The sequence below is a fragment of the Larimichthys crocea genome, chromosome XIII, assembly GCF_000972845.2.
Source record: "Larimichthys crocea isolate SSNF chromosome XIII, L_crocea_2.0, whole genome shotgun sequence".
Taxonomy (NCBI): domain Eukaryota; kingdom Metazoa; phylum Chordata; class Actinopteri; family Sciaenidae; genus Larimichthys; species Larimichthys crocea.
In genome coordinates, this window is record NC_040023.1 from 5,838,574 (window position 1) to 5,851,745 (window position 13,172).

The window sequence follows — 13,172 nt, forward strand, 5'->3', positions numbered from 1 at the left end:
AATTTCATTTAATCCTATATTTATCTTGAGTTTTTCGGTGTTTCTTTTGGGGTGAAATCATTTTACTTGTTTCTGATAAAGACTTTTTTCTGTGTTGAATGCCAGCGGCTTAAAACAAGACAAAACAAAGCAGATTTACTTCACTTGTATAAAGAAATCCAACTGGACTGAAATATTTTAAAAAAGGCAGATTTACTGTATATTGGAAACAGATGAGTGAAACAGATTAATTTAAAACAGGCAGATTTTCATTATAAGAAAACCAAGACTTTATTACTGAAACAATCGACTAAATGCCAACTAATGATTGTTTCAGATGGTTTTTTGCTGACAGCTGATTTGTTTTGCTTTGATTTGACTTGGCTGATTCTAGGGTAGACTATAGGGGTCGCCAAACTCATCAAGTTTGAACTCGCACTGGCAGCAGCTTTTGAGTTATAGCTGGTTGTCACACTAATTTCAGCCACAAATGGAGTCAAATGAGAAAACGTTTGATCTGCAGTCCAAAAGTGAAACCCTTAACCATTTTCACCCTCACATTTTACAACTACAATAACTAGAGAGACTGCTTGGAAGTCAGGTTTCGCTCATGTGTGCATGCACTGTCTTGTGGGTGTGTTTTAACAGCACTCTGTAGGCTGCGGGTGAGCACTTCCTTCTCTACACTGAGATAATCCCTCTACCGCAAGAGCTACCACATCCTGCAAGACAAGTTGCAAGAACACTATGTTTAATGCATTCCAAAACAAAGAGTAGAAGCATAAACATTTCAGCACGCCCTGTATTACTCAGCCTCGTCCTGACTGCACTTGAAAAGTATTTGATTGATAAGTTAAGCTTAGCTAAGTTAGTTTGTAATAGACATATATTCATGGACTACAATGATACTTGTTAAATCTGTAAGCTGTATTATTATGTAAAAACATGTCCATGGCATATATGTTTTCATAACTTTGGTCTTCATTTCCATGTGTTATAATACAATTTTTAGCACCAATTCCACTGCTAATCATGTTATAATACAATTTTTAGCACCAATTCCACTGCTAATCATCGGAAAATAACCCCCAAAATCCACCGGGCCCGTCCACGGCATGTTGCGTGAGTGTTGCGTCATCGCAGACAGAAAAAGCAAAGAGAATCCGGTGGATATACCCTGTGCAAACTGCCGGTGTCGTGCCAAAAAGTGATCGTCTGCCAGAATCTGATTTTTGTCATATTTAGGCAGAAGTATACTATATTAGGTATAAGTATATTTAGCCTTCAATCAATTTTTGGCAGGTGAAAAGACCCATTTTGTGTTGTAATGGTCCTTTAAAAGAATTTCAAGCTGTCCTGTGAGCTCAGATCTTTACATTATGAAGCTCATGAATGAGATCAAGTCATATTTAGGCAGAAATAACCTCTCAGTAACTATACTACCCCTTCAATCAGTTTTTGACAGGTGAAAACTGCAAAACACATCCAAACATGGGAAGCAAATGCCATGTAGAACCCAGATCAGATAAAAAAAACAGTGCAGAGTCACGAGGATCATTGCAAAAGTTATTCATCTTTATTGAAAACCCACCAATAAATCATATTCATAATAGTCTAATTTTTAAAGACATGGCTAAACAAAGTCATCAGACATACCAAGCACATCGAGACATGTCTATCACATAATTGCCATGTTTGATTTTGCTACAAAATACACTTCACAGTTGTAATAATTACATAACAACAAATGTTATGTCCCTGCTGAAGCTGCTGCCCCCACGACCCGACTCAAACGGATAAGCGGGAGAAGACGAGACGAGACGAGACGGGACAAATGTTAAACTTTCGAGGACACATGCCCTTGCTATAATTACATTTTAATACAGTTGTGTGTATCTGCATATTACGACCATTTAAACCAGAGAAAAGCAGACATTTTTGCGCTACTGCTCAAGGCCAGAAATCAGATTCTGAAATCACTTTCTGGCACGACACCAAAAACAGACAAAAGCTAAACTAATTAACTTTGTAACATATTTACACATGTAGAAGCATGTTTAGAAGAAGATACACTAGGAAAATGTCCAAATCTGAGCAAGTAAACAAAGTCTTGCGGGCTAAACGCTCGCTTCTGAAACGCTCCCAGGACGGACCAAATACGTGACCAATCATGCAGCGCACCGTGGACGGGCCCGGTGGATTTTCCCAGTAAGAATCATTATGTTTTTGTTACCTTAGAGAGCACAAAAACATGTAATTATGAAGCCATGCTTATTTAAGAATATTCCCACGATGTGGCTTATGTTAAAATTTGGCTGCTGTGATTTTAAGAAGAATTCGTAAGAGAACTTCCAGAGAAAATATTTTTTTTATGATACAGTTTCACTAATGAGCTGACTTTTTGAAGGGAAATTCTAGCGCTGCAACACCTACTTTCCTCCAGCATGACTTGTCAACAAAAAAATTTGATTTAGAGATTTCTAAGAATTGCTTTCAGTTCGACTGTAACGTTGGACAGAACGACAGCGATGACAGCATGAAAGCAAACCCTATGCCTTTCGTTCCGTATGACATTATTTTATCCACGGTAATAAGAAAAGTGGATTGTTAACAAGCATCGTTACATATTTAAATGAAAGCAAAACCACAAGCTTAATATGGACACACACTGTATGCAGCGGCACAGACAGTAGCTAACACAAAAATAGCATGGTGAAATAACCCACAAGAAAACACTCAGAGGCCTGGGGTAAGGCAGGAAACAGGAAACAGGCCCCTAATGGGGTACATGCTGTACTTTTCCTCATTGCTAACATCCAAAGAACAGATTAACTGATTACTGCTAACCAGTTCTTGATACCTACAGTATAATGAGACTGAACAAAGTCTCAGTATTTCTTCCACAAAACATCTGATCCGTCTCTGCATTCAGCTTGTGTACTGCAGATGCTCTGCCACATCATTGTATAAATACACAGCACTTAGCTGAGCATTTCTAATATACCTGTTACTAGTTAGTTTTACATGCTTTCTTCAAATGTCAGCACTCCCCTGTAAAAACGTCTGCCAACACGAATGAGGGCAGCGGATCTTTGAGAGAAGCACAGCAATACAACAAACCATCAAATCAGGGTAGAAGCCTGAAGCCTGAACCAAGTCAACATTCTTTGAGTCTGACATAAAGTTAATGAAAAGCACATTTATGTCAACATCCAACCAGACCAAAGAGCATTTGTCTGACTGTAATGCATTGTTTAGCTATCACCAGAGAGCATCCTGGAAACCAGCAACTGTCAAATTGAAAGAGAGAAAGGGAGAGAGAGAGAGAGAGGGGGGAAGCATATGAATGACTGGATCAAAGGTCTAACCATGACCATGTTCATGCTCTGACATCTGAGCTCTTCTCAGTGAACCCGTTTCTTGTAAATGCTCTACTTATTGTAGGCACCGTGAAGTTAAGTTAAAAGGGGGAGAACACAAAATGATGCAATGCATACAAAAGGGTTTCCCGTGATTCAGAAGTTCAACCCCAGAGCATTTTCAGATCTTCATGCTAAACTTTTACAGATGCCACAGAACTGAAAACCTTCTATTGTGAATTCAAATTTTAACACCCACGCTATGTGGTCACAAGTATGTAGTCACTGCTGTGCTGGTAAGGTCACCTTAAACCCATCAGAGCAATAAAACTTAATCATACGCGACACTCTCAACTCATCGGATACCGCAGCTTGGTCAGCATCCTTCACGATGTTGTAGGTACTCCTCTAACGTCTTTTCTGTTCTGCCCAGTCAAGGTGTCAATAACAGACTTTTATAAATAAAATAAAGCTTGTGTGGTTAACATTGTGAAATAGTCACACTTTGGGTAGGTACTACGAGAACTACTCGTTTAATACGTTACATTATACACCTCAAAATACATTACATAAGTTAACTTAAATAGCCTAGGTAACTTACTTTTAGTCTTGGACACAGACAGTGGGCTCCGGGGTGGAATTCTTGTGTTTGTCTGTATGTGGTTTTTCTGTGTCACCATCATCGACGACACATCAAACCATTAGCCTACACAAACATCATAGATATGAAGTCCAGACTTGGTGTACGCTGTATTAGTCAGAAGCTTTTTACAGAGATTTACATTTAGTCATTTAGCTGAGGCTTTTCTCCAAAGCGACCTACGACAAGGGAGATTTTGGTCATCTTGCGTAGCCTTCCTCAGAAAGTTGTCAGATACGGATCTGAAAAATCTGAAAACTGAGAAAATAAAGTTTATAATATCATTAATATGAAGTGAAATGGGTGTAATGTTTGGGTGACCACATGCTTTTGGCCAAATAGTGTAGCTTCGTGAGCTTTCAGAGAGGCAGTATAACCCATCCACGTCATCTGAGTGACGTAAGTAGGTTGGTTAAAGTGGGTGGATGACTTAAGAAACCCTGGACTTTCACCCAGAAGACTGTGGTAACCAAAGGTCAACATTGACTTATTTGTTACATAGCGTTACAAATGTAACTTTGATCACGTGACTCGTTGCCACTGTAATGACAGCATGACTTGTCACTTATTTTAACCCAAACCATGATCTCTTTCTGAGGCTAAGCTCGCAGTTTTGCTACATAAACGTAACCAAACTGTCGTTTGACAAGGTTAACCATGTGTTAAGGAGGCGCCGTTTATAGACCTTGTGCGTGCGTGCGGGGCATGACAAAGCAGTACATGTTTTCGCCGAACTTGGACGAGAACGTGGCGGAAAAAAACAGTCGTCACGTTGTCTGTGAGTTGTTCGCAGTTTCATCGAAGAGACATTTCACTTCTAAACTCCTCACATGGTTTCATTTAAATACCTGCTTGAGGCCCAAAGAAATAAAAACACCAACCGATATTTCAGACAAAAGCAAGATTTAGAGAAAAGGTTCCAAAAAATGAAAACAGATTTTGGGTGTCAAAACTTTTTCCTGTCTTTTTCCCATTAATCATGTTACGGCCCCACAGATTTATCTGTTTTATCATCATAAAGATCATCATACAGAGATACTTTAACAATATACACAAGAAATTCTAACTGTATATCAAGTAGTTAAAACTAGCTGCACTTCTAGCAGAGTACACATGCTTCAGTAAAAATCTAGTAACATATGTACTTTTTACTGCGAAAGTTTAACTACTTTTACTTGTTATGGAGTGCTGTTACTGACTTCAACCACTGAATGTGTCCTTAAGGCTTTGGACACCACACACTTGAACAAACAGTACTGCATTATATGCAAAAAACAAAAGCAGTAAATGCTGCAATCACCTGCAATAAAAAATTATGGCTTGTTTGTTTTGAAAACTCCCACAAAGGGCATCTGGGCCTTTATCTGAATCTAAATGTCAGCCCTCCTAACAGTCTTCAGTGGTAATCTCACTGTGGGCAACGTCAGCTTGAATCATGAATCAACACTGATGAGCAGGCAGTAAACAATATTCACAGCCTTGACCAATATGCATCTTATTCGAGGTGGCATTCAGATAAGAGTCAATCTTGATCCGCTGACCATTCCGCTCGCTAATACTTAATTTACTAAGCTGCATCACACTGTGCAACGTGATACAGGCTCATCATCATGGCAACTGGTATCGCAAAAAAGGACAGCAGATGGTGTTTTCATTAAAGAATTCAAGCTAATAGAAGAATCAAGCGAATGATTTTGTGTTGGAGTCTCCAGTGCACTTATCATATTACATTAATTTCTCTGGTTGCCAGGAAAACACACACACACACACACACACACACGCACGCACGCACACAGGCCAATGTCAAAAAGGATGGCTGATACACAGAGGCTATCCGGTGTGTTTTAGAAATGCTACAGTCTTCCTGTTACACTGTACACAGTCATGAGCATGATCCCTCACAGGAGACTGAGAGCTGAGCAGGTCCAAATAATGCATCGGGAGTATTACGACCAATAATCCATGCGTGGCTATAACGAGCAGCAGTGAGAACACAGTCATGACAAATGGCTGACAGCTGCAGCTAACAATCACCTGCAGACCCATGAATGATGTTTGGCGTCTAAGTTATCATCATTACATTATAGCCCCAACACATTTTGCTGTTTTATGTGTGCAGATGGGAAGCCTTTTTGTTTTCGCTCTAAGCTACACGGCCAGTTCTGTTAGTCTTCATTTTTAATAAGCTGTCACATGCATTTCCTTCCTACGCGATTGACTGTACAAGACGCGAGGTTTGTCAAGTTGAATTTACGACTTCACAAAAGCCTCTGCAGTGGGCTAAACGTAGCGTCTGTCTTTATTTTAATGGCCAAAACAATCGTCTTGTTTATTTTAAATATATTTTTTCTTGGTTTCTTTTTTTTAATCAGTTGACATTCGGTCACCGTGAGGTTTTGATGTAAGTAAAAAAAGGTGACAGCTGAGTGCAGCAAGAGTTTCACTACCCTCAGCGAATAACAGAATAAGCCCATAGGGGGAAGCGATTGCTTTTAGAGCTTTTTATAGCCGACATTCTGCTCTAATGCACCCATGTGACAGTCAAACTGTTAGCGAGGTACAGTACGGAGAATAGAATGGCCATTGTTCAGCAATATCTCGGAGCATATCTGCGGTTAAGGCTGATCTGATCTGCGAGCCTATATGGGTTGAAAGAAATAGTTAAACTGTGCGACTCAAAAGATGAGACTTACCCGACATACTGACAAATGAAATAACGTTATGTTACAGTATGATATGCCATCATTTTCAGCTATGTGCTACAATGTTACAGTGAAATAAAAAACGCCTCTGGATTTCAGTTCAGTTGTGTTTACGTGCACTTAAATAGAAATTCTGGTTCATTTTTTTTTTTCTCAACCTGCCGTATGTTACTCTGCAATAATGGCTATTAAGTGCTCACTGCCGGTGGGCTGCTCTCTCTGTTATCCTGGGTCAGACGAAGCACTTATCTACACGCCTGCATAGATATTTCCTCCCCTTCATTTCTCTCCACATGACCTTAATTTTTAAGATAAAAAGCAGCAATTTAAAGAATGTCAGACCAGGAGGTGACGTTAAAGTCTGAGCACGTGTGCAGAGCATTGACAGTACAATACATAAGTAATTCACAGGTCTGTGGAAACCAGCAGCGAAGTGTCTGGGTTCTTTTTTTGAATGGCCAGCAGGGGGCAGCTTCATTGGTTGCAATAATAATTGTATTTTATGGAGTCTAATAGGGAAATTAGTGATTTAGTAGCTCAATAAAAAGCTTCCTCATGAGTTTAGATATTCCAAAGTCTTGTTTCTTATGATGACCAACGTAAATCATGTTAATTCTGAAAATGACGGTGACAATAAAACAGGGCATGCTGATTGATAAGTCTTTTCTTAGCCCGACTCACAACACTCGGAAACTGTCAAACCAGGAAATGTTGATCAGACATGAATAAAAAAAATCTGTTATGGCATTTATGGCATTCAGACACATATTTCAGTGAACTGCTCCACTGGAATCTAAGAAGGTTTGTGACCAGGACGGCTGCCTCACTTCTGCCTCCCAAAAAAACAAGATGGCAACGTCTATAATGCCAAACTCAACAAGATTGTCCACATACAGGAATAAATCTAATCCTTTTTTTTTCTACTATATAGTATTCCTCCCTGAAGAGAGCAGCTACAGAGCTGATTATCTGCTGTATTCTTTAGTTTTGGAGCTTCTTGCAGATTTGATGATGATTTATTTTGTCTGCTTTAACACTTAAACACGCGTTATTCCACCGAACACTTGATCTTTGTCATATCAACATTGGAAAAATATTCATATTATTAAAATTCTGCTGATTTTAATCACATCACCTAGCCCTGTGACACCCCCCCCTCTGCAGCTGTCAAAGGCAAGAAGCAGCATAAATAGACAGATCACCAGTCTGGCAATGATTTAGCCTGGATCAGTGCCGAGATTAGAGCTTTATCACATTTACATCACGACTCGCAACTGCTAGATGTTTGATTTTCTGCTTACGTGTGTTTATGTGTGTGTGTGTGTGTGTGTGTGTGCCTTAGTCACAGCAGGAAGGTCTAGCGTAGAGAAACACAGTGTATTGGCATTCTGCAGGCTACAGGACTCTGGCTGTGTGGAATTGAGCAACATGAAGGTCTTACCAGAGGAAGTGGTGAAGTCTGACTCCAGGCTGCGCTGAGGAGCTGCTGAGCTCCCCGAAAGAAACACCTACAAAAACACACACACACACACACACACAGCCCGGTCAAACTAATGAGCAGAAATATCACAGTCCAGCTACGTACACCAGTATGTCTAGAAACGAATGCAAGAATGTTGCCATGGTATTAAAATCTGACCTTGGGCACTGGAGGTGGGTTTTTAAAGTTTGAAATGGAGGTCAAAGCCATTAGAAGCATCTATTATCCAGGGAGAGCTCTGTTTTTTTTAGTCATTTAAAGTAAAATGAAATACATCACAGTGAAGTTACTTTAAGCACCTTTTGTTCTGTGTGGCAGGATGTAGTCACAACACTACGTCCGGCTAAGATGACCTACATGCAACATTCAACAAAGCAACCCCCACAGCTGCTTTAAAATAACCTCTGGTGGTTTCCACATGTGGTTACGACCACAAATGCTTCCCCCCACGCTGCACTAAGGGCAGAGAAAACCCCAGCATAAACTTCTTTTCCCTTTTAGACCGTTGGCTGTCAATTGAGTCAATGTATCTCTGTGTGTGTGTATGCGTGTGTGTGTGTAAGAACCTGAAGCGAAGAACGGCATTTTGGGAGAGAAACGGCCATAAATAAAACAACATGTGCAGGAAAGCAGAAACAAATTGCTCAAGTTTGACTCTTAAAGTCTGGTGGTCGGCCAAGAGAATCGTTATGAGTCATGCAAAGTTCACGGTGAGATCTCAGGGGAGGAGCAACAAAAAAAACACAAAACAAAACAACAACAAAAAACAGATTGATTATGATGAGAGTGAGAAAAGAAAGCATTTGTTTATGTCATTAATTCAGTGGCAGGACAGGGCTGGTCATTTCTCCCCGACAGACGGTAATCACTTGTAATCAGACTTAATGGGCGCTCTAATGGGAATGCTTTTCCTCCCTCCGTGCTCCGTCTGTAGCACTCTTTAACACACTTGTCCACACACAAACAAGTGTGTGCATGCATGCAAGTGCATCTCATCTAAGGAGGGAGGGGGGGAGCTGTAACACTGAACTTCCATCTGAAAGGGAATTATTGTTTTAATAATGCTGTCTATCCATGACAGTACAACATAATCAAGTACTACTTGTATGTAATGCTAATTTACATATTTGTTTGGGTTCATATTCTCTTCAGGCCTCATTTGCATGCATTCATTTATCTGCAGAGGCTGGTTTACTCTTCCTGCTCTCCCGCCAACACTTCGGCAATGTCACGAGCGCACGACTTTACATTGCTCATAAATCCGCTTTTATTACTTATTTTTGCATCATTTACGATAGCGCTGTACCAGCCTGCGATGTGGAAACATGGAAGGATCACTTCAACAAAGCAGTGGAACATCGGCATCCCCTCACAATGCCTCTCCTTCTTGCACTATTACGGGCAACCTTGGCTGAAATTTTTTTTGCAATAAGCTGCAATTTATTTGATAAAGGTGAAACGCGTCCCACATACTATTATAAATGAAGCATTGTGGTGCTATAGAGATGACTCGAATGTGCTTATTTAGTACAGATTGCACCAAAGATTACCCTCATAATATGACTTTTTTTTTTACATATTGTTCAGCCATCATACATTGAGCTGTCTAATTGAATGAATAAAATGTAGTTTGTATAAATTATATACATATATACCCTGTTTCCCAAAAATCTGAGCTTGAGCTGTTTCTGGATTTGGTTTATGTAAGTTTTTTCTCTTTGCATGCGGGATTCGAACCAGGGCCAGCTGCAGCGAGGACTATAGCCTGCACACACGGGGCGGCCGCTTAACCCACTACGCTACCGACCACCCCAGCATCTGTTTTTAAAAGCATAGCCGTCTGTTGCCCAGAAGTTCAAGACCATTCAATATTATTAATATTTTGGCCTTGTCTCTCGCATAGAGAGATTTCTTCAGATTGTCTGAATCTTTTAATGATATTATGTACTGTAGACTATGAAAGCCCCAGATTATTTGTAATTGTTTAGCACAAAGTATTTATTTGTTTACTACAACTTTGGCCTCTTCCTAAGGCACCCAAGAGCACTGAGGCAGCCACTTTGGGAACTGCTGAAGTCCACTGGGAAAGGAGCGATCACCTGATCGCTCATTGTAAACAAGTTTGTCCGATTATCTAAAGCACTTTATTTGGAGGTGAAACTGAAAGTTAGTGCAACAATCCCTTATTGTACAAGAAACCAAGTGGTCCATGAACTGTGGTTGAAAGGAAGGGGTTAACTGCCCCTCCTTCACGGGTCCAGATGTGGTGACGACAGATGAACCCGACTGTCTCACAACTCACATCAACAGGTAGTCCTGTGACCTCAGCACTCTGTGTCTTATTACGACAGCTGGCCTATTAAAACTGAAGTGACATAACAAACTATTTCTAGTGCCCGCCTACACAGATATTGCACCCAAAAATTCACACCCACTCGGAGAGCGTTAATCGAGGAGACACTGTGGATGCACAACAATAGTTTCAAACAAGCGGTATAACCTCTGAGGCTGTGAAGTGAAGTGAAAAACTGCAGTTCCTCAAACGGCCACTTGACATCGGCTCCAGGAATGAGTCAATCTCCATAAGTCCCCATATTAAAATGTCAAATTTCACAGCAGGAATAAACATGTTTACAGCCTGGTACAAAAAACTGTTTTGGTCTCTATAACAAATTTCCACGTTCATGACAACTGTATGAGGGTGAATTTCTCTATAACTCACCTGTTCAAATTATATTAGGGCTAAAAGTTATGCGTAATAACAGCGTGGCCTCTTTGATTGACACTTTGGTGCCGTTACATGTACACTTGTTTGAGCACCAAGATGGTGGCGACCAGAGCAACCACACTATGAGCTGGTGAAGTGATTCTTTATTCGGTCAGTGGTTTCAAATCACACTGCAACATTGCTCATTATTATTCTTTTTGGTAAATCTGCTAAGCACACAGAGTACATGAGAGCGACACTGGAGTTGCAAAGTATCTAATGCCTTCCATCTTCTTGATTCAAACTTTACTCGCCACAATTTCACGGTTCCTTTTCACCCCTCGAAAATGCAGCTATTTCAAAAATATTTTCTATAAACAAGTGATTCAGGGCTGTGATGTTATTATTCAGGCAGAAATGTGTGTGTGCATGTGTATTTTAGCGAGGAAAAACCACAAGGAGAGAGATGAAAAGAAAAGTGCGTGTGTCTGAGAGGGAGACAGAGTTGTGAAAAAAAACACCCACTGATACACTCTGTTACTCAGTTTCCATGGTGATACGAGTTATATTTGACAATGTGACGCACATTTTCAGCATCCACTTTTGCCGTTAGTCTTCTTCATCTTTTCCGAATGCAGCGAGCTAAAAGTATGAGTGGTCTATATGAAATAAAATCGAGATTAAAAAATGACATCTGGGTCCATGTCTGGGCTTAGAGAAGATGTCTGGATGACTGTCGACAGGCTGGACTGTAAAGGCTTGTAAACATATAAGTAAAGGCTGGAGAGGGCACAGCTCCTCCTCAGTATTTCCCTCCAGGGGTGTGTCAAGTGGTCTGTGGGAAACTTAATGAATGCAAGGCTTTCTTGTGCCTCTGATCCCAACTTGCGGCTCCCTACTTCATGTTTCCAGTGTGATTAGTACTGTGTACTTAGCCTCCAATTACTTCACTATTAACTCCAAGGAATTAGTACTCAAACTGGATGCTGCTTCACCGACTCTGAACTTGAGGCAGTGAATATATAAACTGAGAAAACACATCCGGTACCTAAAGATTGAATAATGTACTGGCCGGTTATAAAAGTACTTAAGGTCAAAAACATTAATGCAAACAACAAAATAGTCCTATTATTCCAGTGTTTTTCATGCTGTGGTATTTGTGTTAAATCTGCTCATATGAGTAGCTTAGGGGATGATCACCCCGATCACCTCCTTCTACAGCGAGAGGCGCCTCTATCATCCAGTTGTTTACAACAGTATTTTTGCACGCTGGTGTTGTTGTTGTTGTGCTTCAGGCCACTGATCTGCCTTTGCAGGGTTTTTTTTGGAGACGTGGCCTATATGTGCCACAGGTTATAAAATGTTCAAATGCCCTCTCTTCTGTTCAACCGGGTAAAAACATATACAAGAGGTTCTTCTTTTGTGTTATAAACAAGTAAAATGGAGGATAGTCTATTTTCTGTGTGTCATCGCAAAAAGACAGAATATAACTCTGCTTTGTGCCACAATCTAAAGACTATTCCAATCCACTGCTGGTGGATTATTATTATTATTAGGATTATTTTTAAATCCAAGGTTTATTTGGGGATTTTCTTTGGTGATACTCAAGATCCTTGGTTCTGATGGGGACCGAAAAAATGGAAACTCCTTATGCTCGGTTCAGATCTAAGGTGGTCTCGGTCAAGGACAGCGACCGCGTGTTTTGATGTGGGAAGAAAATGGAGCACTTAAGGAAACCATGGGAACGTGGAGAGAACCACCAGCACTCAGTTGGGTCTTAACCAGACGACCATTTAGCCATGAGGAAATAGTGCAAAGCACTAGGGACATAATGATATGCAAATTGCAAGTTTCGACACAAAACTACTTTTCTGGAGAATTTTTTATTGCAAGTTTCGACACAAAACTACTTTTCTGGAGAATTTTTTGCCACACAGACAGTAAAGAAACCAAAATTTTCAAAATGTAATATTTTTTTAGGCACTTCTTACCAAAAAAAACACAAAATACCACAAAATATTTAAGGCCAAGTTGGGGAGAGCCATGTATCTCTATGCAACATTAATAGAATAGACTCCTGGGTATATCACTCATCACCACTGAACCATTCGCAAAGCATTGGGCAACTGGGGTGCCTCCTAGTGGGTTGGCAGGTTCGCCTGGTGGGTGAGGTTCATGGAGGCCGAACAGCCAATCGGGTGGGTGTGGGTCTGTAGTTATGAGGATATTGGATATTTTGTGTCAATCCTGTGATAGATTCTGATGGGGACCGAAAAAATGGAAACTCCTTATGCTCGGTTCAGAT

General features: G+C 40.4%; 1 protein-coding gene across 9 annotated transcripts in view; it reads right to left on the reverse strand.

Moving 5' to 3' along the window:
* Positions 1–13,172, reverse strand: part of thrb (thyroid hormone receptor beta) — a 104,841-nt gene that overhangs the window by 30,115 nt on the left and 61,554 nt on the right. For 7 of the 9 annotated variants that reach the window (XM_019267940.2, XM_019267924.2, XM_019267909.2 and 4 more), the window contains one exon: positions 8,122–8,188. The exons of the other annotated variants lie outside the window; for them this stretch is intronic. The gene's annotated coding sequence lies outside the window, so the exon portion shown is untranslated. The remainder of the gene's footprint in view (positions 1–8,121; positions 8,189–13,172) is intronic. 9 annotated transcript variants of the gene reach the window in all.